Source organism: Dendrobates tinctorius, unplaced genomic scaffold (genome assembly GCF_039654945.1).
Source record: "Dendrobates tinctorius isolate UK_male_01 unplaced genomic scaffold, ASM3965494v1 ptg000009l, whole genome shotgun sequence".
In the NCBI taxonomy this organism is placed as follows: domain Eukaryota; kingdom Metazoa; phylum Chordata; class Amphibia; order Anura; family Dendrobatidae; genus Dendrobates; species Dendrobates tinctorius.
The window spans coordinates 10833987-10860345 of record NW_027361677.1 but is presented as its reverse complement, the minus strand read 5'-3'; the positions used below and the strand labels follow the sequence as shown (position 1 = coordinate 10860345).

General features: G+C 45.2%; 1 long non-coding RNA gene across 1 annotated transcript in view; it reads left to right on the top strand.

The window, feature by feature from the left end:
- Positions 1 to 25976, top strand: part of LOC141096282 (uncharacterized) — a 352604-nt gene extending 326628 nt beyond the window's left edge. The window contains exon 3 of the long non-coding RNA XR_012233665.1: positions 25957 to 25976. This is a non-coding gene — a long non-coding RNA (uncharacterized lncRNA). The remainder of the gene's footprint in view (positions 1 to 25956) is intronic.
- The last annotated feature ends 383 nt before the right edge of the window (positions 25977 to 26359 follow it).

The following is a 26359-nucleotide window of genomic DNA, read 5'->3' as shown; positions in this document are numbered from 1 at the left end:
TATGAGATTAGTGAGTAATGGATTCATTTAAGCCATATAACAGTAAAAGGATAACTTAGGGGTGAGTTGAGGTGTATAAAAGCTACTCACGGTCCAGGGTTACTTAAAGGGACATACCCAGTCTGGACCGGGTTACTACAGATATACTTTATCGTGGATTATGTGCTCCATGTTTTCCTTGTTTTCTATGAAAGTTGGGAGCTCCATAAGGCTATAGCCTGTATCAATCCCAGTTGATAGGTTGGAGATTGTTTTATTATAACATGTTTTCTGTGCCTGTGATTTTGTATCTTACTATCGAAGGTGCCTGGCCATTTGATTCCATCACCAAACTATTTGACCAACTTAGGCTACCATGATCTGCCCTCAAGTTATTCACTTTGAGGAGTACTTTTGGTCCCAGATAAAATAAAAACAGCTAACCTTACGTGTTTTATGAAGTTTCTCCTGCTGACTGCTGATCACCAATCAACACTTTGCTGATTAAAAAGAATATCCCACAAGACTGACCTACTGTATCCTCAACCATCCCTTGTAGATTGTGAGCCCTCGCGGGCAGGGTCCTCTCTCCTCCTGTACCAGTCGTGACTTTTATTGTTTAAGATTACTGTACTTGTATGTATTATGTATACCCCTCCTCACATGTAAAGCGCCATGGAATAAATGGCGCTTTAATAATCTATATATATATATATATATATAAAATTTAATGTGTGTGTGTGTGTGTATCACCAACCAATCACGAAGCATCTTTCATTCCACCAGCGCTGTTTAAAAGAAGCTGAGCTGTGTTTGGCTGCTATGAGCAACAGTTTTCCCAACTCGACAACACCTCAGCAGACACTGACATGGTGGGAGAAATCTAGCATCCCGTAAACATAAGTTCCCAGCCATTGTCTGCCCCCCAGAAAAGAGCAGAGATCACATGACAGAAATGAATCCCCCCCACCCGTGCCCATATCCCCATCACACATCCTCCATCCCATAGGCACATCTTCCCTCTTAACAGGATCTCTGCTATGGAAGTTAGGGCAAATCCCTCATCACTCTGATACTGACCCCAGGGCTCTCTTAAAGGGATCTCAGGTATGGAAGTTGTGGTAAATCCCTCAGTGCTCTGATTCTCACCCCAGGCTTCTATTAAAGGGATCATTGGTATGGAAGTCAGGGCAAATCCACTCAGCGCTCTGGTTCTGACGCCAGGCCTCTCTTAAAGGGATCCCCGGTATGGAAGTTAGGGCCATTACACTCAGCTCTCTGGTTCTGACCCCAGGCTGGCGGGATGATGTGGGATATTAGGGGTAGTAGTCTGGTGCCTATGGCTAAAGGGATGATGTGGGATATTAGGGGGGTAGTCCGGTGGCTCTGGCTGATGTGGGATATTAGGGGTAGTAATCCAGTGGCTGTGACGGGATGATGTGGGATATTAGGGGTAGTAGTCTGGTGGCTGTGACGGGATGATGTGGGATATTAGTGGTAGTTGTCCGGTGGCTATGGCTAAAGGGATGATGTGGGATTTTAGGGGGAGTAGTCCGGCGGCTGTGACGGGATGATGTGTGATATTAGTGGTAGATGTCCGGTGGCTCTGGCTGATGGGATGATGTGGGATATTAGGGGTAGTAGTCCGGTGGCTTTGACGGGATGATGTGGGATATTAGTAGTCTGGTGGCTCTGGCTGATGGGACAATGTGGCATATTAGGGGTAGTAGTCCGATAGCTCTGGCTGACAGGATGATGTGGGATATTAGGGGTAGTAGTCCTGTAGCGCTGGCTGGCGGGATGATGTGGGATAATATAGTGAATGTGGCTATGCAGAGTGGGCGGGGCTATACACTCAGCTTTATATATATATATAGATATAATCATTATAATTTATTATAACTAACCATAGTTAGTTACTATGCCAGGCAGCGCTGGGCTCTTCAGCTAGTAAATAATAATAATAATAATAATAATAAAGACTGACCATTTTGTAGATGTTTAGATCCACACTTCTAATCATTAGAAATGAGGAGCGGATTTTTTAAAATTTGAATTTGCCAAATTTTCAACAAATTATGCCCAAAATTAGAATATCTTACAAGAGATTTCAAAATGATATGAATTTTCCAGTTACCGAATGGGATCGGAAGATAGAAACCAACTTTGCTGTACAAACACCCAGGCCTTTGCCCAACTGTGCTTCATTGGGAATGAATGATCTCTGATGACCCAGGGACTGGCCATCATTGCATGCGGTGTAAGGCACAGCATGTCCAGGACTATATTAGCCACTAAGCACTGGGGGACAAGCACCTAGGGCGGCAGGTTGTGGGGAGGGAGTTTAAACTCCCTTCCCGTTTGCTTGTGTGGGGGGGAAGACCCCCGTATAGTGATTAGGCCAGAACCAAGGGGACCGCCATCAGAGTTATTGAAGGAATCCCATCAGGAGGATTACAAAGGGAGACATGCGACTGAGGTTGTCAGGGCAACAGGGGGCGGGGCTAGGGTAAAAGGAGCAGGGGACGTGCTGAAGTGGCAGTTGGGAAAGAGAGGGAGTGAAGGCAAGACGCAGGGTGACTTGCAGGGGCACCGAGAGGAGCCTGCGAGGAGAAAGCAACCGATTGACCGACAAGAGAGACGTGAGAGACTGTGCCCAGAGACTGCTCCCCGCTCCCGTTCTGAGAGAATTATCCCCGCTAACCCCCGCCTTGAAGGGAGAGGAACTATACCTCCGGTTGTGGCCGTGAGTACTGGTAACCAGGCCTCAGAGACCTGGGCCCTTCCCCCCTGCCTTCCCCTATCACGCCGACCCGGCCATCATCGGCCTCAAGATACGCCACATTGTCACAGGCGGGATAAAAGGCTCGCTACCCTGGCTTAGGAAGAGACTCCTTGGTAAAGGACGGCTACAGGCCTTTCTGGGGAACTGCGTCATCACCGTGCGCCACCTCCATCATTTACTTCAGGGCCCATTGAGCCCCAATGGCACTGCTTTCTTCAGGGCCTGTTGCGCCCCAGAGGCAGCGTTTTCTTCAGGGCCTGTTGCGCCCCAGCGGCAGCGTTTTCTTCAGGGCCTGTTGCACCCCAGCGGCAGTGTTTTCTTCAGGGCCTGTTGCGCCCCAGCGGCAGCGTATTCTTCAGGGCCTGTTGCGCCCCAGCGGCAGCATTACTTTCAGGGCCTGTAGCGCCCCAACGTCCCCGTTTCCTTCAGGGCCTGTTGCGCCCCAGCGGCAGTGTTTCCTTCAGGGCCTGTTGCGCCCCAACATCCTCGTTTTCTTCAGGGCTTGTTGTGCCCCAACGGTATTATTTTCTTCAGGGCCTGTTGCCCCCACCGACGTCACTTTCCTCAGGACAGCCGCCTCAGCGATCTCAACGCGGCCATGCTACTGAACCCCGCAGTCCCTGGAAGGCTAAGTGAAACTATATTTGGTTAAGTTTGTTGAGTCCCTGCGTGGACTGTTTGTGTTGTTTCTTTATCCTTGGGCTAGGCTGAACAAAACATCAGCTAGAGTTATATAAACGTGATTTCGAAAACCACCATTCATCTAGTGTCTCGTCACTGCATCCTGCGAACCTGTCCGACCCTACACTTGGCGTAGTCGGCAAGATGCAGTCTCCGAGCATAGACGGTGGTGGCGCAGGTCAGGGGGAGGTTGTAGAATCTGTAAATAATGAGGGCCCCCGTACTAGCATTTCATTGGGGGCCATGCTGAACAACCTGCCTAGATTTTCCGGCTCCAATACTATGCTATGGAGCTGGACAGAGCGAATGCGGGGGCTCTTTCGGATGCACCCAATGACCCCTGACCTGGAAGCTGAAGTGGCACTCATGGCCCTAGACGGGGAGGTGCAGAGGTCAGTGATGTTGAAACCTCCGGGGCTCCGCAACACTTTTGAAAAGGTGTTGCAGATAGTGGAACAGACCCACGGAGATCCCACTGATGTGGGAGAGTTAAAGACCCGTCTGTTTAGTCGGATGCAGGCAGAGGGGGAGACGATTACTCAGTATATGAATGTGCTCCAAGAATTGCATACGGCTATTGAAAGAAAAGACGGGGTAGGGGTAGGACCTGTTGACATTACCCTACGTGACCTACTGGTGACTGGACTGCGAGATCCACTGATAAAACAGGCATTACGGGAACAGATCAGAATGAATCCCCAAATAGATTTTTCAGAAGTGGGAAGTCAGGCACGGGTTCGGGAGCAAGAGCAGGGGATGGCGGTCCCCGTGGGGAAGATGCGAGGTGTGGAGGCCTCCTCGAACATAGTTGAGGAACCCCAGTGGGTGGAGGAGATGAAGCGAGAATTGAAAAATATTAAGAGCGAGTTGGCTGAAGTAAAGAGAAGAACCGAACCAGAAACCGGACGACCCAGTGTTAATCCCGGTCCCTGGGGGTTACGTTCTCCGCGGGGTGGTCAAATTATACCGGCCCAGTGTTATGAGTGTGGAGAACCAGGCCACTTCGCCCGAGAGTGTCCGCGGCGTGGGAGATATCCACCCCGGCGGCCATTAAACTAAAGGGCTCCGGGCTGGGGGGACGCCGCTCGGAGCCGAAAACCACAACTAGGGGTGGTGGAAGTCCCGAAGATTTGATAGCAAATTGTCCGGTAGTTTGGGCAGAAGTAGAGGGCCGGGCCGTCCGGTGTCTGGTGGACACGGGGTCACAAGTAACCACTATGCCCGCAGCGTACTTTCAACGAAACTTTCCAGAGGCAGCAAGGCCTCAGTGGGGACCCATGATTAGACTAGTAGCTGCTAACGAACTGCCGGTCCCGGTTGCCGGGGTAGTGTGGGTGCAGATGACGTTGTGCGGTAAACCCCTTGGCCGCAGAGGGGTGGTGCTGACTCAAGGATAAGCTGATCAACGACACCCCGTCACCCTAGGCATGAATATTTTAAAAGAGTTTGGTAACCTGTTGCTTAATGATCCCACACAAAGGACACTGAAGCAGTGGGGTTCTCGCACAGCTCAGGGACAGGTATTCCAGCAGCTGGTGCGAGGTGCGCGGGTGCATCGGGACTGCCAGGAGGGTGAGGCTCTGGGTAAGGTCATCGCGTCAGCGGCACCCCTGCTTGTGCTGCCTCCTGGACAGACAGTGGTGGCCCTGCCAATTCGGGCCCCGATACCTTTGGAGGGCGTAGAGGTGCAGGTGGAGCCGTGTCCCTCAGAGCACTTATCTCCTGGCATACTGGTGGCCCGTTCCCTTGCTACGGTGCGAAAAGGAACCGTCCTGGTCCGCTGCGTTAACCTTGAAGACCGAGATACCATTCTGAAAGCCCGGACTGTACTGGCCAAACTAGTGAAGCCTTTAGAAGAAGTGCTGCCCACTCCTGCGGTTCAATTACGAGTACACCCCGAGGATCCTTGGGAGGTAACAATACGAACCTTGCAGGCCTACGAAGTCTCGACACAAGAGAAGGCCGAAATATTTTGGAGCAGATGCGGGCCGAGCTTTCTGGATTAACTGCGGCCCAACTTTCACAAGTCAAAGCATTACTGGGACAGTACCATGAAGTATTTGCTAGTCATGAGGACGACTTTGGGTGTACCACCGCCATCACTCATGAGATCCCCACAGCAGGAGCAGCCCCTATCCGAGAACGATATCGATAGATCCCGCCACAACTCTATCAAGAGGTGAAAACTTTGCTGGCTCAGATGCTGCAAAAAGGGGTGATACGGGAAAGTCAAAGCCCTTGGGCGGCCCCCATCGTGTTGGTCCGGAAGAAAGATGGTACACTACGATTCTGTGTGGATTATCGTAAATTGAATGCTTGCACTATTAAAGACTCATACCCACTGCGCCGCATAGAAGAATCTCTGTCTGCATTGGGCAAAGCAACATATTTTTTGACCCTGGACTTGGCCAGTGGGTACTGGCAGGTGCCCATGTCAGAAGAGGACAGAGCTAAGACGGCGTTCATAATGCCCATGGGACTGTTTGAGTTTAATCGAATGCCATTCGGGCTGGCCAACGCCCCCGGGACATTTCAGCGATTGATGGAGCGACGTCTAGGGGATCTCAATTTTGAGGCCACGTTGATCTACCTGGACGACATCATTGTCTATGCCGCCTCCTTCGAGGACCACCTGAAGCGGTTGGGACAGGTACTCAGCCGGCTGCAAAAGTACGGGTTTAAGGTGAAGCCTCAGAAATGCCACCTATTTCGCTCTCAGATTGAGTTTCTGGGTCATGTTGTTTCGGCAGAGGGTGTGAGGCCATCCCGGGAGAAGATTGCTGCTATCCAGGAATGGCCTACCCCCGAGACGGTGAAAGACGTGCAGGCTTTTCTGGGGTTAGCTGGATATTACCGTCGTTTCGTAAAGAATTTTGCATGTCGAGCTCGAGCCCTGCATGACCTGCTAAAGGGGGCTCCCGCTGGGGCCAATGGGCGAAAAATCCAGTGGCAACACCCTCAGGAAGATGCCTTCCGAGATCTCAAGGCTGCACTCTCGGATGCCCCAGTGTTGGCTTATGCGGATTTCTCTCAGCCGTTCATCCTGCACACTGACGGGAGTCTTCACGGGCTAGGGGCTGTGTTGTCACAAGTGCAGGATGGCCGGGAGAGGGTGATCGCATATGGAAGCCGTTCACTCCATGACTCCGAGCGTAACCCTGACAATTACAGCTCTTTTAAGCTCGAACTCCTCGCGGTGGTGTGGGCTATGACGGAGAGATTCGCAGAGTACCTAGCGGGCTCCGAGGTGGTAGTGCGAACTGACAACAACCCACTGGCTCATTTGGAAAACGCCAAGTTGGGGGCTTTGGAGCAGCGATGGGTGGCCTGAATGGCGAAATACAATTACAAGATTATTTACAAAAGAGGGGCCGAGAATGTTCATGCAGATGCTCTCTCTAGGATTCGACATACAACTCCCGGACAGAATCGAGACGAAGAATTAGAAGGAGAGGAAATACCGTTCGCTCTTACCGCCGCTGTGCTCACCAGTGTTGATGCAAAAGTATCTTCCCCAGAGGCCCACAGGGGCATCCTGGAACAATCTCGTGATAAGTGGATACAACAGCAACAAGAAGATGAAGAAGTTGGACTTCTCCGGACATGGTTCGCCGCTGGTCAATTACCCACTGATACTCAATGACAAGTTTTGACCCAAGACCTGTCGCTGATGCTGCGACAATGGGAGAGACTGATTATCCGAAAGGGACTACTGTACCGTAAAATCACTTCGCAAACAACCAACGACTGTTTGGCAGGTGGTTACACCCGGAGCACAACTACACGAACTGGCTCGAGAGGCTCACGAAAAAGGGGCCCACTTTGGAGTCAAAAAGACTTTGCAATGGTTACAACAGAAAGTTTATCACCCACGCTTGTCGGCTGTTGTGGACGAAGTCTGCCGTACCTGCCGCTTATGTGAATTGGCCAAACCGCCTGCTCAGAGGGCCGCAACACAGACGATTGTGACTTCAGAACCCTCTGAGCTCCTGGCGGTGGATTATCTGCACATTGGTCCCGCATTCCAGGGATACGAACACTGCCTCGTCATGGTGGATCATTTTACTAAGTTCGCTGTGGTAACCCCTACTCGAGACCAGACCGCGGAGTCAGCCGCCTCCGCAATTTGCAGAAACTTTATACAAGTGTACGGCTGTCCTCAACGTATACATTCCGACCAGGGAGCATGTTTTTTGGGGAAAGTTATGGAGGAACTACATCATCTTTATGGGATTGATAAATCCCGGACCACACCGTATCACCCGCAAGGAAATGGGGCTTGTGAGTGATTTAATCGGACATTGATTCAAATGCTACGCACTCTGGAGAGTGACAAGAAAGCTCGTTGGCCTGAATATGTTTCTGAATTAGTGTGGGTTTATAATAATCGGGTACATCGAGTAACGTGCTATACTCCTTATTTCCTGCTGTTCGGACGAGAGGGTAAAGGGATCATGGAAATAGAGTTGGACCCCGAAGAGCCTCGGCCCTGGACTGGAGTGTCGTCTTGGGTCCGAAATCATCGCGACAGGTTGCAAACTCTTCACCGAATTGTACATACCAAACTTCAAGACTGGGAACACCCAGGGAAAAATACAACCTCCCCTCCCCATCTCCAAAGCGGGGACCATGTGCTTGTACTAGATCAACGCCCCCAGAATAAACTGGAGTCACGTTGGGAAGAGAATCCTTATCGGGTACTACGCTGTATCCATCCAGAAGGACCTGTGTATGAAATACGGCCCGAGCAGGATGAAACACTGCCCACCTGCATTGTGCATCGTAATATGTTACGCCCGTGTATTTCCACTGACCCGAAGCAACTGGAACCTGTCCCGAAGACATCCGAACCGGAGTACATATGCTGGGACTCGGACGACGAGGATTTCCCTCCAGTTCCCAAAGGCCCTTCACCCAATAATGAGCCCGTTGACACAATTAACCCACCGGCATCATGCAGTCCACCGACGTCCACCACCCCAGAAGATTCCACCCCAGTCGAACTTAGACGTTCCGAGCGGTCAACAGCCGGCAAACCCCCCGAACGGTATGAACAAGACCAGTTCGTATGGCAACGAATATTGACACCTTTACAGGCCATCTCAATAGACTAACTCCCTCGTCCGAGGACTGGCGAGCTTACAGGGTGGAGGAATGTGGGGAGGAGGACCCCCATATAGTGATTGGGCCGGAACCAAGGGGACCGCCATCAGAGTTATTGAAGGAATCCCATCAGGAGGATTACAAAGGGAGACATGCGACTGAGGTTGTCAGGGCAACAGGGGGCGGGGCTAGGGTAAAAGGAGCAGGGGACGCGCTGAAGTGGCAGTTGGGGAAGAGAGGGAGTGAAGGCAAGACGCAGGGTGACTTGCAGGGGCACCGAGAGGAGCCTGCGAGGAGAAAGCAACCGATTGACCGACAAGAGAGACGTGAGAGACTGTGCCCAGAGACTGCTTCCCGCTCCCGTTCTGGGAGAATTATCCCCGCTAACCCCTGCCTTGAAGGGAGAGGAACTATACCTCCGGTTGTGGCCGTGAGTACTGGTAACCAGGCCTCAGAGACCTGGGCCCTTCCCCCCTGCCTTCCCCTATCACGCCGACCCGGCCATCATCGGCCTCAAGATACGCCACATTGTCACAGGCGGGATAAAAGGCTCGCTACCCTGGCTTAGGAAGAGACTCCTTGGTAAAGGACGGCTACAGGCCTTTCTGGGGAACTGTGTCATCACCGCGCGCCACCTCCATCATTTACTTCAGGGCCCGTTGAGCCCCAACGGCACTGCTTTCTTCAGGGCCTGTTGCGCCCCAGCGGCAGCATTTTCTTCAGGGCCTGTTGCGCCCCAGCGGCAGCGTTTTCTTCAGGGCCTGTTGCGCCCCAGCGGCAACGTTTTCTTCAGGGTCTGTTGCGCCCCAGCGGCAGCGTATTCTTCAGGGCCTGTTGCGCCCTAGCGGCAGCGTTACTTTCAGGGCCTGTAGCGCCCCAACGTCCCCGTTTCCTTCAGGGCCTGTTGCGCCCCAGCGGCAGTGTTTCCTTCAGGGCCTGTTGCGCCCCAACATCCTCGTTTTCTTCAGGGCTTGTTGCGCCCCAACGGTATTATTTTCTTCAGGGCCTGTTGCCCCCACCGACGTCACTTTCCTCAGGACAGCCGCCTCAGCGATCTCAACGCGGCCACGCTACTGAACCCCGCAGTCCCTGGAAGGCTAAGTGAAACTATATTTGGTTAAGTTTGTTGAGTCCCTGCGTGGACTGTTTGTGTTGTTTCTTTATCCTTGTTTTGTTCAGCCTAGCTCATCGGCTAGAGTTATATAAACGTGATTTTGAAAACCACCATTCGTCTAGTGTCTCGTCACTGCATCCTGCGAACCTGTCCAACCCTACACTTGACCAAGCAGTAAATCCGGCGTTTTTTTAAGGGGAGGGGGAATTTGCAGAAGGGGGAGAGGAGTACTAATCAGCTCCCTGCCTAAACAGGAAAAAATACCTCCAGATGGTACAGGACCTGCAATGACGTCACAATCTTGTGACTTGAAGGGAGAAGCCACAGAGTTTTGCCCAGCTAGAAACAACAAAATGTTAAAGGAGAAGATGGAAGCACTTGTGAGAGGTAATAAGGGAACAGGGCTACCTGGGGAGTGCAGGCTGGATGTGATAGAGGGGTGCAGGCTCTGTGGGCTATGGGGGATGCAGACTGACAGAGGGGTGTGTGAGGGTAGAGGCTTTGAGAAATAGTGGTGTCCAGAATGTGACTGGGGGTACAATGTGCGTGAGACAGATTGGTGTACCGGGGTACATGGTGTATGAGATAGAAAGGGCAAAGGGTGTACAGGGTATGTGAGATAGAGGGGTGCAAGAGGGTAAAGGATGCATGAAATAAAGGGATGCAAGGGGGTACAGGGTGATTGAGATAGAGGGGTGCAAGGGTGTACAGGGTGCATGAGATAAAGGGTTGCAAGGGTGTGCAGGGTGCGTGAGATAGAGGGGTGCAAGGGTGTGCAGGGATGCAAGGGGGTACAGGGTGTGTGAGATAGATTGGTGTGAGGGAGTGCATTGTGAGTGAGACAGTGGTGCAGGGTCTGAGGGATAGAGGGGTGCAGGCCAGGGTGTGTGAGATATGGGGGTGCAGGGTGATTAAGTTAGTCATAGAGATGTGCCAACTATTAAAGGGGTGCGTGGGGGTACATACTGTGAGATAGAGGGTTTGCAGGCTTTGTGGGATATGGAGGATCCTGATGTGCGCTAGACGAATGTTTAAAGTACAGGTTATGTGCAAAAGAGGGGTGCAAGGGGTTGCCGGGTGTGTGATATAAAGGGGTGCATGGTGCAATCTGAAACTAAAAGCGTCTGTAAGTACATCGCTATTTGTTGGTATAAGCTTAGGCCTTTTTTTTTCCAAAAAGACAAAAGTATTTGCAGACTTTAATAAATTCTCCTATACCTTGCAGCGCAGCATCACAAACTTTATTTATTGCCTGCTGCCTGAGTAATAATTGATTGACGGACTCTGAATCTGCTGCAAAGTTGTAGAGTCTTTACAAACTTGTACTATTTTGCAATGCTTTATGTGTTGAAACCTTGACAGATAGGTCTCTTGGTGCACACAGGAGATGATTAGCATACAGTGAATACATTACCCCGGGGCGCAATTGACATGCTCTCTTGTCAAGCTGATTGATATGAATTGTACCTGCGTCTTTACATGGAGGGCAGTTTTGGATTGTTTCGCCGTTAAGTAGATGTCAACATGTTTTTTCCATTGTTATCTGCACTAGAAAGCAATGTGCTGCTTCTGCAGATTTTCCATGGTAGCTTACATGCACTCAATGTCAATTGTAATTTAGGGGATTTATAAATCAGCAAAACAATTGCATCGATAAAATGTCAAGATCTCTGGAAGCGACATATCAGCCGAGAGCCGCCGTGGTGTCCACTATAAGCGCTCATTCAGTGGTTGATAGTAGCAATTATTTTCACCTAATGTATAGTATATCAAAAAACACAGCACCATATTTTTTTTTAATAAAATAATGATTATAACTTAAAATATAAAAAAAAATCTAATTATAACTAACTCATTCCTTGATTGAGGCAATGTCATAAAACGTCCTGATATTTTAACAATTAATAACAAGTCTAAAGGGCTGATGTCTACAGTTCACCTAAGAATGTTCTTCAAAAGAAAAAAGAAATGACAATTGCACAATAACACAAAATTCATGCATTTCAAGTTTTAGGGTTTGTGCACCCGCCTGAATTTCTCGGATGAGTGCCATCAGTGGTTTTCATGGATAACACTCGTACCTATGATATACTATGGGGCTCTGAAGGATCCTTAGAAAAAATTATGACTTGGCCGATTTTGAACCGAATGCCAGTGTTATTCCGGCCACTCGCACACCTCCTAAGCACCGCTCTGCTCCTCTCAGTACCTGACCATCGCTCTGAGCAGCCTGGTGCCTCTCTACCAGTCATAGGGGGTGTAGTCATACTCTGAAGGAATTTGTATTCATTCAGTCCTGCAGAGATCGCCTCTCCAACCTATAGCCTGCCAGCAAGTGATAAATTTGGCGACTCCACCCTCCATTCCTCCCCTGAATTGAGGTTCTTAGTAACTCTGTCTCTAGCTAATGTATTTGGTTTTTCCTGTTTTGTCTCACCTGTTATTGTCCCGGATTGCCCTCTCATTTATCCTGATCTCTCCATTCCTGACCTCGGCTACGAACTCTGAACGTGTGTTGCCTGCCCCAACCTCAGACCATCTAATCATGCTTTTGTCTCGACCACCTGTACCCCGTACCTATGTCTCCAACCTTCCAGCCAGCTGCTGCAGTCCTAAGGACACCAGTGGTACCTGGCGTTTACTGGTGACTAAACCTATCTTCACCATCAGAGGCTATAGTAATAATCTGGTACACACTTAGTCACGCCCCTGCAGCACAAGCCCGGACCGGATAGTGTCAGATCAAAATCGGCAATGCAAGTCTATGAGTCCGGGAAAAAATCAGTCTGCATTCAGATGGCATTCGAGTATGGTTGATTTTCACGGATTAACAGAATGAAGATGATGGAGGACCTTTTTTTTTTCTCTCCACGCCCAAGAAAAACAGGTGCCACTCTGATCAAATTCTCATCAAAGTCTGATCAGAATAATCAGACTGTTTCTCTCAGATGAGGAGAAAATGGTCATGTAACCCTTTTATTTCCAATCATCAATCTTTTGATATATACATACAGTACTAGCTATGAGCCTGTTCTACACCCAGGTGGCGAGCATTTTTATTGGTGTATGGTCTCCCATCCTGGTATTTGCTGCCCCCCTCCTATCCTGGTGTGCATGGCACCCCTCATCCCTATCCTGGTATGCATGGTACCCTCACCCCTCCAATTCTGGTAAGCATGGCACCCTATTCCTCATCCTGATATGCATGGCCCCCTCACCCCACAATCCTGGTATGCATTGTCCTCTCACCCCCCTATCCTGGTATGCATGGTCCTCTCACTCCCGTATCCTGGTATGCATGGTCCTCTCACCCCCCTATCCTGATATGCATGGTCCTCTCACCCCCCCTATCCTGGTATGCATGGTCCTCTCACCCCCCTTATCCTGGTATGCATGGTCCTCTCACCCCCCTATCCTGGTATGCATGGTCCTCTCATCCTCCCTATCCTGGTATGCATGGTCCTCTCATCCCCCCTATCCTGGTATGCATGGTCCTCTCACCCCCCTATCCTGGCATGCATAGTCTTCTTACCCCCCAATCCTGGTCTGCATGGTCCCCTCACCCTCCTTTTGTGGACTGCATGGTCCCCTCACCCCCCTTTCATGCTATGCATGGTCCCCTCACCCTCCTTTCGTGCTATGCATGGTCCCCTCACCCCCTTTCCTGGTATGCGTGGTCCCCTCACCCCCCTTTCCTGGTATGCGTGGTCCCCTCACCCCCCTTTCGTAGTATGCATGGTCCCCTCACCCCCCTTTTGTGGTATGCATGGTCCCCTCAGCCCCCCTTCCCTAGCATGCATGGTCCCCCTCACCCCTTTCCTGGTATGCACGGTCCTCCTCACCCCTATTAAACTACACACATGCAAAAAATGTTTGCACCCTTCTTTCCTGTGCTCCAGCGCTGTCACCTTCTGCTGGAGGCCGGGGGAGGAGTCTGGTACCGGAGTACACGCATGCCCATAGCACTGTCCGGCGCCATATTGCTGAAGACACACTGCAAATGTGTCTTCAGTAAAATGGCGCCGGATCATGCTATGCGCATGCACGATTCCGGCTACACTCCTGCCCCGGTCTCAGGCCGAAGAGAAGCGCCGCGGCAACGCTCCTCCCGGTCAGGTAAGTATGTAAGTATGGCGCCCGAGATCGCGGTATGCAGTGTGTACGCGTCCCGCCATTTCCGGCACCATACACACTCCTCACCGATGAATGCCTCATTCGGTCTGGAGCCAGACTGCGCAGGCGTGTTGCGCTTGCGCAGTCTATAAAGGCTTTAGACAGAGTCACGCTTAGCCCGTTATATTATAGATATATATAGTCTCATACTGTCATTAGAATGACGGATTAATAAACATATAAGCAATGTTTATAGATCGGTGCCTGGTTCTCCAAGATGTTTGGAACAACCTTCCTGCCGAGTTCCTTAAAATACTACGTGCAAGTACAAGTGTACCTAAAAGAGTTGATGCTGTTTTGAGCGTAAAAGGTGACGGGAGAAGGAAGGTTACACTAAATATTGATTTGATTTAGATTCCATTTTTGCCCATTCATTTTGTATTTTTGTTAATTGACAAAAATAAACCATTAGCAAGAGCTTGAGAGAAAAAAAGCGAAAATAGAGTCTTAGGCCTCTTTCACACTTCGGTTTTTTACAATCAGTCACAATCCGCCAGGTTTTGAAAAAAACGGATCCTCAATTTTCTTTTGAGGATCCGTTTTTTTCCCCATTGACTTCCATTACTGGCGGATTGTGACGGATTGTCGTCCGTTGCATCCTTTTTTTTGCGGATCCGCCAAAAGTTGCTGTCCGTCACCATCCTCAAAGATTTCAAAACGGAGCTTGCAACGTTTTTTTTTCTGGCAGATCCTCCAGACACTAATTTAACCCGAAATTCTTTCTGGGTGCCGGACAAAAAAAATTCTCTCTCTCTCTCTCTCTCTGTTTCCTTTAAATTTCCTCATTTTCAGGATCCGTCTGAAAACGGATCCTGTGCCATCCGTTCAGAACGGATCCGCTTGTCTGCCTTTTTGGCGGATTTGAACTGATGCAAAAAACTGAAGTGTGAAAGAGGCCTTATCCGAATTAAAATACAAGAAATTTAAAAGGTTATGCTAACCTGATAAAGTTGTGTTTTAAACAACAGTTTAAAGGCATAGGATTACAGCTGATGAAGGTCCACAGGTTATCCGGACTGGCTAAAAGAAGGAAAATGTGGATGGTCCGCGCTGATGATGTGTAGGTAGTAAAATCCAGAATACACAAACATGCAATTGCCGGTTTATGCATTGACGCATTTCTAAGCTTACATGCTGCTTCCTCAGGGCGTACCCACCATCCACATTTTTTTTCCTTTATCCAAAATATAGATAAAAACTAAAGGAATAGGTGGAGCAAAAAAACAGCAAGATCAAAAAAAATCCCTAAATAATGAAAAAAATAAATATAAAAAATACAAATAAAATAATATAGCCTTTATTTTACAATGGCACATGAACAACACAATGTGTTTAAATATATTAAATAAATTTACCATAACATAGGCACATATGTTACAATGGTATAAAAATGGAGCACCACAATTAAATATAAGTATGCTTAAAGATTAAATAAAATCTAATATTACACAATCATGGTGTCCCAAAAGGGATATGGCATCAGTGGAAGTAAAGGTCTGTCGGACAGCGGTAAAAAGAAAAAAATAATAATAAAAAAATCATAAATATATATTATATAATAAAAAAAATCTATGAATGTGCAAAAATAAGGTGCAAAAAGTGCAAAAACCACTGGTGCTAGGTTGACAATAATGCAGCTGGCCTGATAACAGATAAACATAGGTGATAAATCACTAGTGCAAAACTAACAATAATGCTGCTGAGCAGCAGAAGTACCTGGATGCCAATGTATACCCGCAATGTGCCAGTCAAACGCACCCCGACGTGCGTTTCGGTATATATCACGTTCGTCAGGGGGATTTTTTTGACCTTGCTGGTTTTTTACTCCACCTATTCCTTTAGTTTTTATCTATATTTTACCAGATGGTTTGCCATCCAATCATAGAGAGGAAATAAATATACATTATTATATTACTTATATAGTATTTTTATATATATTTATATAGATTTTTGGTTTTATTCCTCTCTGTCTTGTTTAATTTATCCAAAATATGTCTATTTTTTTAAAGAATTCTTAGTCCGCAGTATTATATTGATGACAAAGCAAAATTAAATAAGTCCTGCTTAAAAAAAAACTACTTAAAATTCAGTCTTGCTTAAAAAAAAATGTTTTATACACTTCATCTCAGAATTAGTCTTCCTTTCTTAATTAAGGCACTGAATATAAACGTTGATGTCTTTTGCCTCCCTTCAGTTAATGAATAAATCACTCGGACAAGACAAGCCAAAATGTTGATATAGTCATGAAACTGACAGAGAGAAATTTCTTAATATGCTTAATGCACGTAAAAAAAACAAAAAAAAACAGTATCTACATTTTTCAAGTGCTGCAGGTGTCAGAAATTATAATATACGCACAAAGTAAATGACTGCTAATCATTTATCCCGTAGAGGGAGTAATTATCTACGCTATTGAAATTGGAAAGTAAAAAAAAATTGGGGTGTTAAGTGCGGATTTCTACACAACGTTAGTTTTTGTTATTTAGCTGCAATTAACTATTTTTGTCTTGATGTGCTTTTTTTTTCTTACCTCCCAGAGTTATCTTATTTTAAAACTTTTTTTTTTAACTTGATATTATGATTAGAAAGAAAAAGAAAAGTTACGTGTCGAATCACAAAAAACGGTATTTTCTTTTATATTTTTTATTTTATTTTTTTTTTCCCCTTCAAAGGCATTATGTTTTTTATTTAATTCTCGGCTCGGAAAAAAAAAAAATGTAAGCCGTGATTAAATAAAAGAAAAGAAAAATGAAACTTCTTTCAGACGTTAAAATGAGTAATGAGTTTAGAATTAATCCAAAAGCAATTTAACTTTAAACATTCATATGAAATTAAATGAGCCATTGAATTTGCTATATAAGCAAGCATTAATCTTATCTGGCTCTGAAGACTAAAATGTTGCCCGGTGACCCATTAATTTCAAAGCCTAATACAAGGTCTCTCTAATGCCTGCAGTCCATTAAAAAGTCTTATCCCTAAGAAGAAGCGATTTTTCACAAAGTTCAACCCAATACGTCCTTTAATATTCTGATCATTCGATGAACACTCATGACAACATTGCTACTCAAGAATAATAAGAAAAGAAAGAAAGAATTAAATTGCTTAATAAATTGGTCCAAAAAAATCAGATGTATATATGCATTCCACAGGAGAGATAGAATGACTTTTTAACATCAAAGCCATTTTAATTAAGATAAAGTAATATTGGGTTTAAGACTCTTGAATACGACTCATCCATGTGCGGGAGGCTCTAGGGCCGCAAATGGATCCGCATCCAGCCCTACAGTTTTCTTTATGTGGCTGCATATGGTGATCAGTCAGCAAAGACGTAGGCCCCCAATCAGTGTTAGACTGAAGAACATTGGGTCCAACAGAGGACTTGATTCTGAGGGCCCACCTTTCACGTATACAAAACCAATGCATTATTATTAAAATGTTTATTCTGACCTAGACTAATATTTATGGCCCCAATCAGGGTCAGACTGAAGAACATTGGGTCCTCGAGATGACATGATGCTGATGACCCACCTTTCATGTATACAAAACCAATACGCTATCGTTAAAATGTTTTTTATGACCTAGACTAATATTTATGGCCCCTAATCAGTGTAGACTGAAGAACATTGGGCCCACAAGAGGACTTGATCCTGATGACCCTCCTTTCATGTATACAAAGCCAAAGCATTATCATTAAAATGTTTTTTTTTCTGTCTTAGACTAATATTTATGGCCCCCAATCAGTGTCAACTGTAGAACATTAGATCCACCAGAGGACTTGATTCTGAGGGTCACCTTTCATGTATCATTAAAAAGTTTTTCTGACCTAGACTAATATTTATGGCCCCAATCAGTGTCAGACTGAAGAACATTGGGTCCACCAGAGGACTTGATTCTGAGGGCCCACATTTCATGCATACAAAACCATTGCATATCGTTAAAATGTTTTTTCTGACCTAGACTAATAGCGTCAGACTGAAAAAAATTGGGTCCACCAGAATACTTGATTCTGAGGGCCCACCTTTCACGTATACAAAACCAATGCATTATCATTAAAATGTTTTTGTCTGACCTAGACTAATATTTTTGGCCACCAATCAGTGTCAGACTGAAGAACATTGGGTCCACCAGAGGACTTGATTCTGAGGGCCCACCTTTCATGTATACTGTTCAACATCAATCCATAACATTATCAATAAAATGTTTTTTTCGGAATAATTTTTTATCAGAGAAATGGAGAAAGATACCAAATTTATTGAAGCCCAGAGTAAGAAAAATGATAACTTTATTAATTACAAAGAATACATTAAAATAAGGTGCAAAGTGGAAGCAAATAACCAGGGAAGAAGCGGGCGCAAAACACAAGGGACAAGCTGGGATCACCTGCTGGAGTAAGATAATAGGAGCAAAATGAATTAATGTAATAAATGGAAGATTGTAAAAAGTGCATATGTGCTTGCTAACTATGACAAAATAATAAATTAGTTCAAGTTGATAGAGGACCCAAATATGGAAGGAAGATTGAAGGTATATCAGAGGAAATTATTCAAATAAAGTGCCTGTGCATATAATACCTCATCAAAACAAACAGCATGGTGTATATCAAGATAAGCAGTGACGTAGTGTAGAACAATAACATGCTGCCATATATACTTAGATGAATAACACCTGCTAAAGAGTGGAGAGGGTGGTCATCAACTGTCCCGTGGATGCTTCCACCCCAACGCGCATCTCTGCGTCTTCTTTCTGACGATGTGATCCATCGTGAGGGTTTTTCTTTCTTTTTTTTTTAGTCTGGCGAAGAATATCCATGGTCCCTCACCAGCCTGAGAATACCAGTCCCCAGATGTTTGCTTTAGCAAGGCTGGTTGTCAAAATGGGGGGACCCCACACTGTTTTTTTTTTATTTATTTAAATAATTAAAAATTACTACATGGAGACCCCTCTGTTCTTGATAACCAGCCTTGCTGAAGCTGACAGCTGAGCGTTGCAGCCCCCAGCTGTGAGTTTTGCCTGGCAACCCAGGGGAACCCACGCCATTATTTTCTAAAAATTATTTATTTACAACGCAGGAGCTGGCTAATGAATACTTCCATGAGCGGATCCTGCTCTCACTGTTATTAGCGGCAGCAGGCATCGGATGAGATGATGGGAGTAGTAGTTTTATCCACTGACACGAGTGACCATAGGTAAACTTTATACCTCCGATCACAGCTGAGTGCTCACGCTGTCGTTTGACAGCATGGGAACCGCGGCTCTCTGACCTGCAGGGATGATTTCACTGCCAATCAGAAGCGGTGTTTGCCGCTCTGTCATGTACATGACAATGTGGCAAATACTTGATGTTTAGGCCCCTCATATTGGGTCCAGATTTGGGTTTGGGTTCGGGTACTGTTATGGTACCCGAACCCAAACTTTTTGTAACTGTTCGATTGAACCCGCCGGACCCGACCATCCAGGTGTCCACCCATGTCTAGTCACAAAGTGAACTGTGAATTGTTGTAAAACCAATGGTATATTTTAATGACAAGATAGAAAACTCCATAACACTCCTCACTTTTACATCTTTTGAAGAGACATTGGGCAAGCCATTCGGTGACCAACAAGGTTTGTAAAATTATCTACCCCATGATTGATGAATGGATTTTTGTATTGGATTGAATTTATTGGATTGTTCTCGGTATTAGGGATGGGCGGACCCATGGATGTTCGGGTCAGTCAGGATTGCCTGAACATTATAAAAAAGTTCATTTTGGGTGCCAGAATGACAACCGAACTTGATCCCAAACCCCATTCAAGTGAATGGAAGACCCAAACAAGAGGCGGTTCCTATGCTGTCCTCTGTGTGATAGCGTGGGAAACAGAGGCTCTGATCAGTGATAGTCTTATTGAAGTCACCACCGGACATAGCAGCTGGGTATTGTGGACCGCTGCAGGTTCCCATGCTGTCACAAAGAAGACAGCATGTGAATAAGCAGCTGTAAGCAGCAGTGACAAGGTAACTACTGGTCAGGCATTGGCTGATGACTACTGCTGTAATAAACATCTCCTACTTTCACTGATAGCAGCAAAAGCAGGTGGCACTGATGAGAGTATTCATCCGCTGGAGTCTGTGCATAGCGGTAGCTTTACTGCTATCCACAGGCACCGGAGAACAGGAAGTGAGCTGCCACTCATTTGTCCAGCACTCCCGCTGTCCTTTTGAAAACAGGCCGCTGTGGACTGAGGTAACCTCAGTAAGGTTATCTCAGTTCATAGCATTGCTGCCTTCATGGGAAACAGCCGCTGTGAACTGAAATAACCTTACTGACATCACCTCAGTTCACAGCAGCCAGGTCTCTTGGAGCACAGGTCGAGACTCGTAGTTGGAGCTGCTTCAGTCCATGGAGCGCCATTCTCTGAACTGAGTTCCATAGACTAGACAAAGAAGACTGGGATCGTTGTGGGAGCTTCATATTATGGATAACGGGAGACTCTCTGTTAACCTAAGAAATGGGGAAAGTGGGAAATCGTTGGAGAGCTTTTTCAAATAAAGATAGTTTTTGGTGTGTTTACTTCTCATTCATTCCTAAATTTATTTATAATTAATAAATGGGAAAACGAGTGAGTGTAAGGGTGTCTTTATTCAAATAGACTATTTTTTTCCTGTGTCTGTGTTTTTTTAACTATTCACTTGTGGGTTAGTTTTCTGGGGTGGCTGTGGATTTATTTTTTCAAGCTGTGGAGAGCTAAATCCCCATGGACCTTCCAAGCCTGAGAATATCAGTCTACAGCTGTCTGCTTTACCTTAGCTGGTTATGAGAAATAGGGTGACCCCAGGTATTTTTTTTTTTATTTATTTAAATAAATAAAAAAATGATGCGGGGGCCCCTCTTCTTTTGATAACCAGCCAAAATGAAGCAGACAGCTGTGCTTGTTCTTAAAAATGGAAGAGACCCCCAAGTCTTTTTTTAATTTTTTTTTCATTAATTTTTTTTAACATGCTGAGGGGGCCAATCACAGCCATGCCAATATTTGGCATGGCAGTGATGGGGCCGGAAGTGCCTACAACAGAAGAGCTTATTTGAATGGTTGTGCTGTAGCCTTTCAACAAGCTTTGTTTGGGCTGCCAAATCCAAACGATAACAATTACTTCTGTGACAAGTCCGTTTTCGAGTCCATACTCGGACACTAGGTGCCAGTACGGATCCTGAACTTTATTGTTTGAGTTCATCCATCACTGCTCGGGATCACTGGAGGTTCCAATGTTAGGATATCTGGCAATAACCATAATATGGAAAGGGCATAACATACTATCTACTATTTTGGGAATAACCCTTTAAACATATACCTGGGACATCTCCAAGCATATGCACTAATCCAGGATGTGTTTAGCCATATTAATCATCTGAATTTGCTATCTTTGCATCTGTTCCTGATTAATGTAGCGCTTCATAAAAAATAACAAAAAAATACGCACAAAAGATGCAGCAAAACTACCTTAAATACTATATTTTAATTGCAATACCATACCTAACCACATGGTGGGCTGTAGGAATGGTTTAGTAATAAGGGTCCCGTTTCACATAGCGATGCACCAGCGATCCTGACAACGATGCGACCTGTAGGGATCGCTGGTGCATCGCTAAATGATCGCTAGTAAGATGTCAAACAGGCAGATCTCTTCAACGATGCACCAGCGATCCTGACAATGATACGACCTGGTAAAGATCGCTGGTGCGTTGTCACTCAGCAGCTATTCTGAACGACTCCCGCCTGCGTCCCTGAGTTCTGCGCCGCCAACGAGGTCGCTCGTCGGCGTCAAACACATCGATGCATCCTAGCCAGCGGGACGCCGACGATGAAAAAGTGGCCCAGGACATTCGAACACGATCAGCGATATCCAGCAGGGGGGCCGGTCGCCGCTATGTGTCACATGTAGCGAGATCGCTGTTGCGCCACAAAATCGGTGACGCATTAGCGATCTCGCGATGTGAGGCAGGGCCTTTACTCTGAAATACAACACAGATAATTGACTAATTTGCATTTTCCTGTTGAACAAAAAACTACATTGTAAAGAGTTTTGGAATTTCTTTGTGAACTTCTAATAAATGACATTGCATTTATACAAGAAAAGATGAAATGGAAAGATAGAAATTTGGAGACTATTACTGAGAAAATAGCGATGAGAATACTAGAATGGTTCATAGAGGTGTAATATTGGAATCTATTGCGAAGATGAGTACTTCATCCGCTTGGAGCCACTCAGATACATCAATATCCTATATTGTCATTCCGTTCATTTGGTATCTGGATTCTGTCACTGGTAGTAAAGTGCATCGTAATTTCACCTTGAGTCTTCTAAATATCAGAAAACATAGAAAGAGTTAGGGAGATCAAGGACGATATATCACCATATATTACCCGTCCATTGTGTTGTATGAAAGAGCTAAACGTGAAATTATGAGTCTGGCTAAACTACATTTCTGTCTTTACAAGAAGCTATGTCAAAATTTGTACATTTTTATTGAAGAGCGTTTGAAGACCCAAATCTTTGGATAGAGTGAACGTCATCTGATTATGGTTAACCTTTCTGACTCTATCCACTTCTTACATCAACTTCGATAAATCAATTTCAATTTCTACCAACGATCAAGGATTTATAATGTTCCCAGTTAGCTAAATTTCATCATCGAGTGTTATTTGGGAGAATTAAAGGATTCCTGTTTGACAAAACATATTGTTCTAGCACATACAAACGAGTAACGCTTTGTCCGATGCGGGGCTGTCAATTCTTGGAGAGAGAGTAAATTACATACTCTCGGGAGAAAGCAATAAAATATATCTTTTAATTGTGTTCTCGCAGCTCTAACGCGTTTCGGGAAAATTTGTTTCCCTTCGTCGGATCAATATCGTATACAAATTGTCTTTTCGTCACCATGTAATTTTAGTTTTTTATAGGGCATTTATTGGAAAATCTGATTAGAAAATGTCATCACGGTCTGTAGTGTTGGCTTGGGTTCCCGTGGTCCTGGTGAAGATTGTATACATGCTCTATGTGTGCATACATTTTCTTTGGGTCATTGGGGTTTTATCTTTTATATTTTCTTTCTGGAGATTTTCAAAGGAAGAAAAAAAAATGTGTAATTTTTTTGGAAGCGGATCTTGTTAGAATCCGCTCTGAAAATAGGAACTCGCAAGTGAAGAGTCTTCGAAAATCAATAATAAAAAAAAAACTCACCCAAAATTCCTCAAAAAATATTGAAAGTTGCTTTAGGAAATGCATCAGGAAAAGAAAAACTCATCTGAAAACTCACCAAAGATGGAACATTTTTCTTATATCCCTTCACCGGCACTAAAGCTCTCCAATGGCTGCACATGGTTCCTAGTCCACATGAGGCTTTATACTTTTTATAATACACTTAAAAGAAATCCGACAACAAAAAAAAACTAGTGGTAATTTCTAGAATAGAGCTGTACAGACAGCATCCTATTTAGGTTATGCCGTATAGGATTTATGATATTGGAGGTGTATGCCAGAGGCACAGTGAAGGTCCTGTGCACCTCTAGGTGTACTGCATACAAAACAAAGCCATAATATGGCCATATATATGAGACTTAAAGACTATGGACACCCAAGACATGGGTTAGTGGTTATCATTGCTTATTAAAATTGCAATAAATTTCAGTCTGCAATCTTGATTCCTTGACTCATTTACAGACCTTGAAGCCTAATCTAAGTTTCTGATGTTTCTTTTGTGGGAGCATCTCTCCCAGTAATATAGGCTGGATATGAGCTATGTGCATGTATCTAGTCTTCACTTTCTTTCATTTATCAGTACAGCTTCTATCCTGCACTTATTTCCTCTTCAATTGCTTTTTTCCATATCGAAAGCTTGTTTTCGCTTTCCTACCTGAGATATTTTTTTCACTCTCCATGGCAGATCCCTGGGGGGGAGTTAACGATCATGGTCGCAGGTGTGTCCACATTCAGACACGTGAGAGGGGGCATGTCAATGCCAGCGTCAATTTCAGATGAAATAGATTGCGGCATAGATACCTGCAGGCTAGCTGTACTGAAGTACATGCTGCAGGCCAATCAGATGCCGACAACAGACGTTGGCTTGCCCGTGATGAGCGGCGCATGGCAACGACGTCATGTACGGCCCATGCCGGTATTCAGATGTCAGCTGCCGCCTTTTATGGCGGTTATAAAGGAGGACATCACACATTGTTGGAGAAGGGAAAGATAACAATAATTGTGTGTTTCTTTTTAAAATGTGCTGAAGAAGAATGAAAGGGGCCGAGGATGGACAGCTTTATGCCAGGATGGGGGGTATTATACCAGGTAAGGGACCAGGATGAATGATATTATACCCCAAAGGATCCCAGGAGAGGGGATATTGTTGCTGGAAGGATCCATGTTGGGACATTATTACTGGAAGTTGCCCAGGATGAAGGACATTATTATAGGAAGGGTCCCAGGATAGGAGACATTGTTATAGGATGGGGCCCAGGATGGGGGGTGGGCCCAAGACGGGGGACATTATTACTGGAAGGGTCCATGTTGAGACATTATTACTGGAAGTTGCCCAGGATGGAGGACATTATTAAAGGAAGGGGCCCAGTATTGTGGAGGACATTGTTATAGGATAGGGCCCAGGATGGGGGCATTATTACTGGAAGGATCCATTATTACTGGAAGGGTCCATGTTGGGGTATTATTACTGGAAGTTGCCCAGGATGGAGGACATTATTATAGGAAGGAACCCAGGAAAGAAGGTGTTATGAAAAAAGGGGAAAGAAATTATTGTAGAAAAGAACCCAGGATGTGGGGAAATTATTCCAGGAAGGGGCCAGAATGGATGAGACTTTTACATGTTTGAGCCAGGAAGGGGGACATTATTACATATGTGGGCAAACACGCATGTCTTCATAGGATCTAGACCACTACAAAGACCCATACATCTGACCAACATACAGATGAGGGCCCAGGTTCAAATTTTGCAGAAGGGCCCATTGGACTCTAGTTACGTCACTGCAGGTAGCTCAGCTAGAAAAAAAGGACTAACACTGCAGAAGCAAAATTATAGAAAATATTTAATGAAGAACATAAAGAAAGTTGCTTAATTTCTTTATTAGGAAGGAAGCAAATAAACAATGAAAAAAAAAATCTGTGCAAAGGCATGTACAGTAGTGCCTGCTAGTCGTCCAACATACTCCATCCAACTTATCAGAAAAAATAATATAACTATTTTTTAGTAAGTATTGAAATATTTGGAGTTTGCATCATATTAAAATACCATTTGCTAGGTGATGACTTACTGTATATCTTTCAGTCAGTGCATTTGCTAAGTCACGAAACCATGTAATTTTAATTCTTGCAATGTCCTACAAATCCCACTTTGTCAGTAAACTACTGAACGATCTGAAAGTGTATCTGGTATAATTTCCACTTGTAAATGACAGTTACTTGCTCAAAATAACCCTCGAAGCGTCTCGTCTGTGTGAGACAATAACATTGACATTGCCTAACATCGCCCATTAAGGCATAACAGCGCTGGATAATTCTATTCTTTCCTTAATCTAAACCATTGTTCAACTGCCTGCCAAGATCTAGCACCTAATGATGAGAGGAGTTCTGACAGATAGGAATCTGACTTATGACCGAAACTTGTTTTGTGCCTATCTACAGCAAGGACATCCCTACGCTATGTGTAGTGTATAGCTCTCCTGCTTACGGATTAACGCATTGATATTTAGCTATGTGTGTACACATATATACATTTATTCACGGCACTGTACAACGTTTTTAGTCAGGTGTGTAAAAATGTGCTGCAAATTAAAAATACTTATACTTAAACTACTAATACTTCAGTTTTTTTATCAATTAATAAAATAGAAGGTGAACGAACAAAAGAGAAATCTGTATCACATCAATATTCGCTGTGACTGCCCTTTGACTTCAAAACAGTATGAATTCTTCTAGGTTCGCTTGTCACTTGCACTTTGGTTTTGAAGGAGATTGACAGGAAGGTTGTTCCAAACATCTTGGAGAACTCACCACCGATCTTCTGTCAATTGTGCAAATCCTTAAGTTTCTTTGTGTGATCCTTATGTTTCTTCACTTGTCACTTGCACTTAGGTTTTGAAGGAGATTGACAGGAAGGTTGTTCCAAACATCCTGGAGAACTCACCACCGATCTTCTGTCGATTGTGCAAATCCTTAAGTTTCTTTGTGTGATCCTTATGTTTCTTCACTTGTCACTTGCACTTAGGTTTTGAAGGAGATTGACAGGAAGGTTGTTCCAAACATCTTGGAGAACTCACCACCGATCTTCTGTCGATTGTGCAAATCCTTAAGTTTCTTTGTGTGATCCTTATGTTTCTTCACTTGTCACTTGCACTTAGGTTTTGAAGGAGATTGACAGGAAGGTTGTTCCAAACATCCTGGAGAACTCACCACTGATCTTCTGTCTTTTGTGCAAATCCTTATGTTTCTTCGTGTGATCCCAGACAGACTGGATGATGGTGAGCTTGTGAGAGGG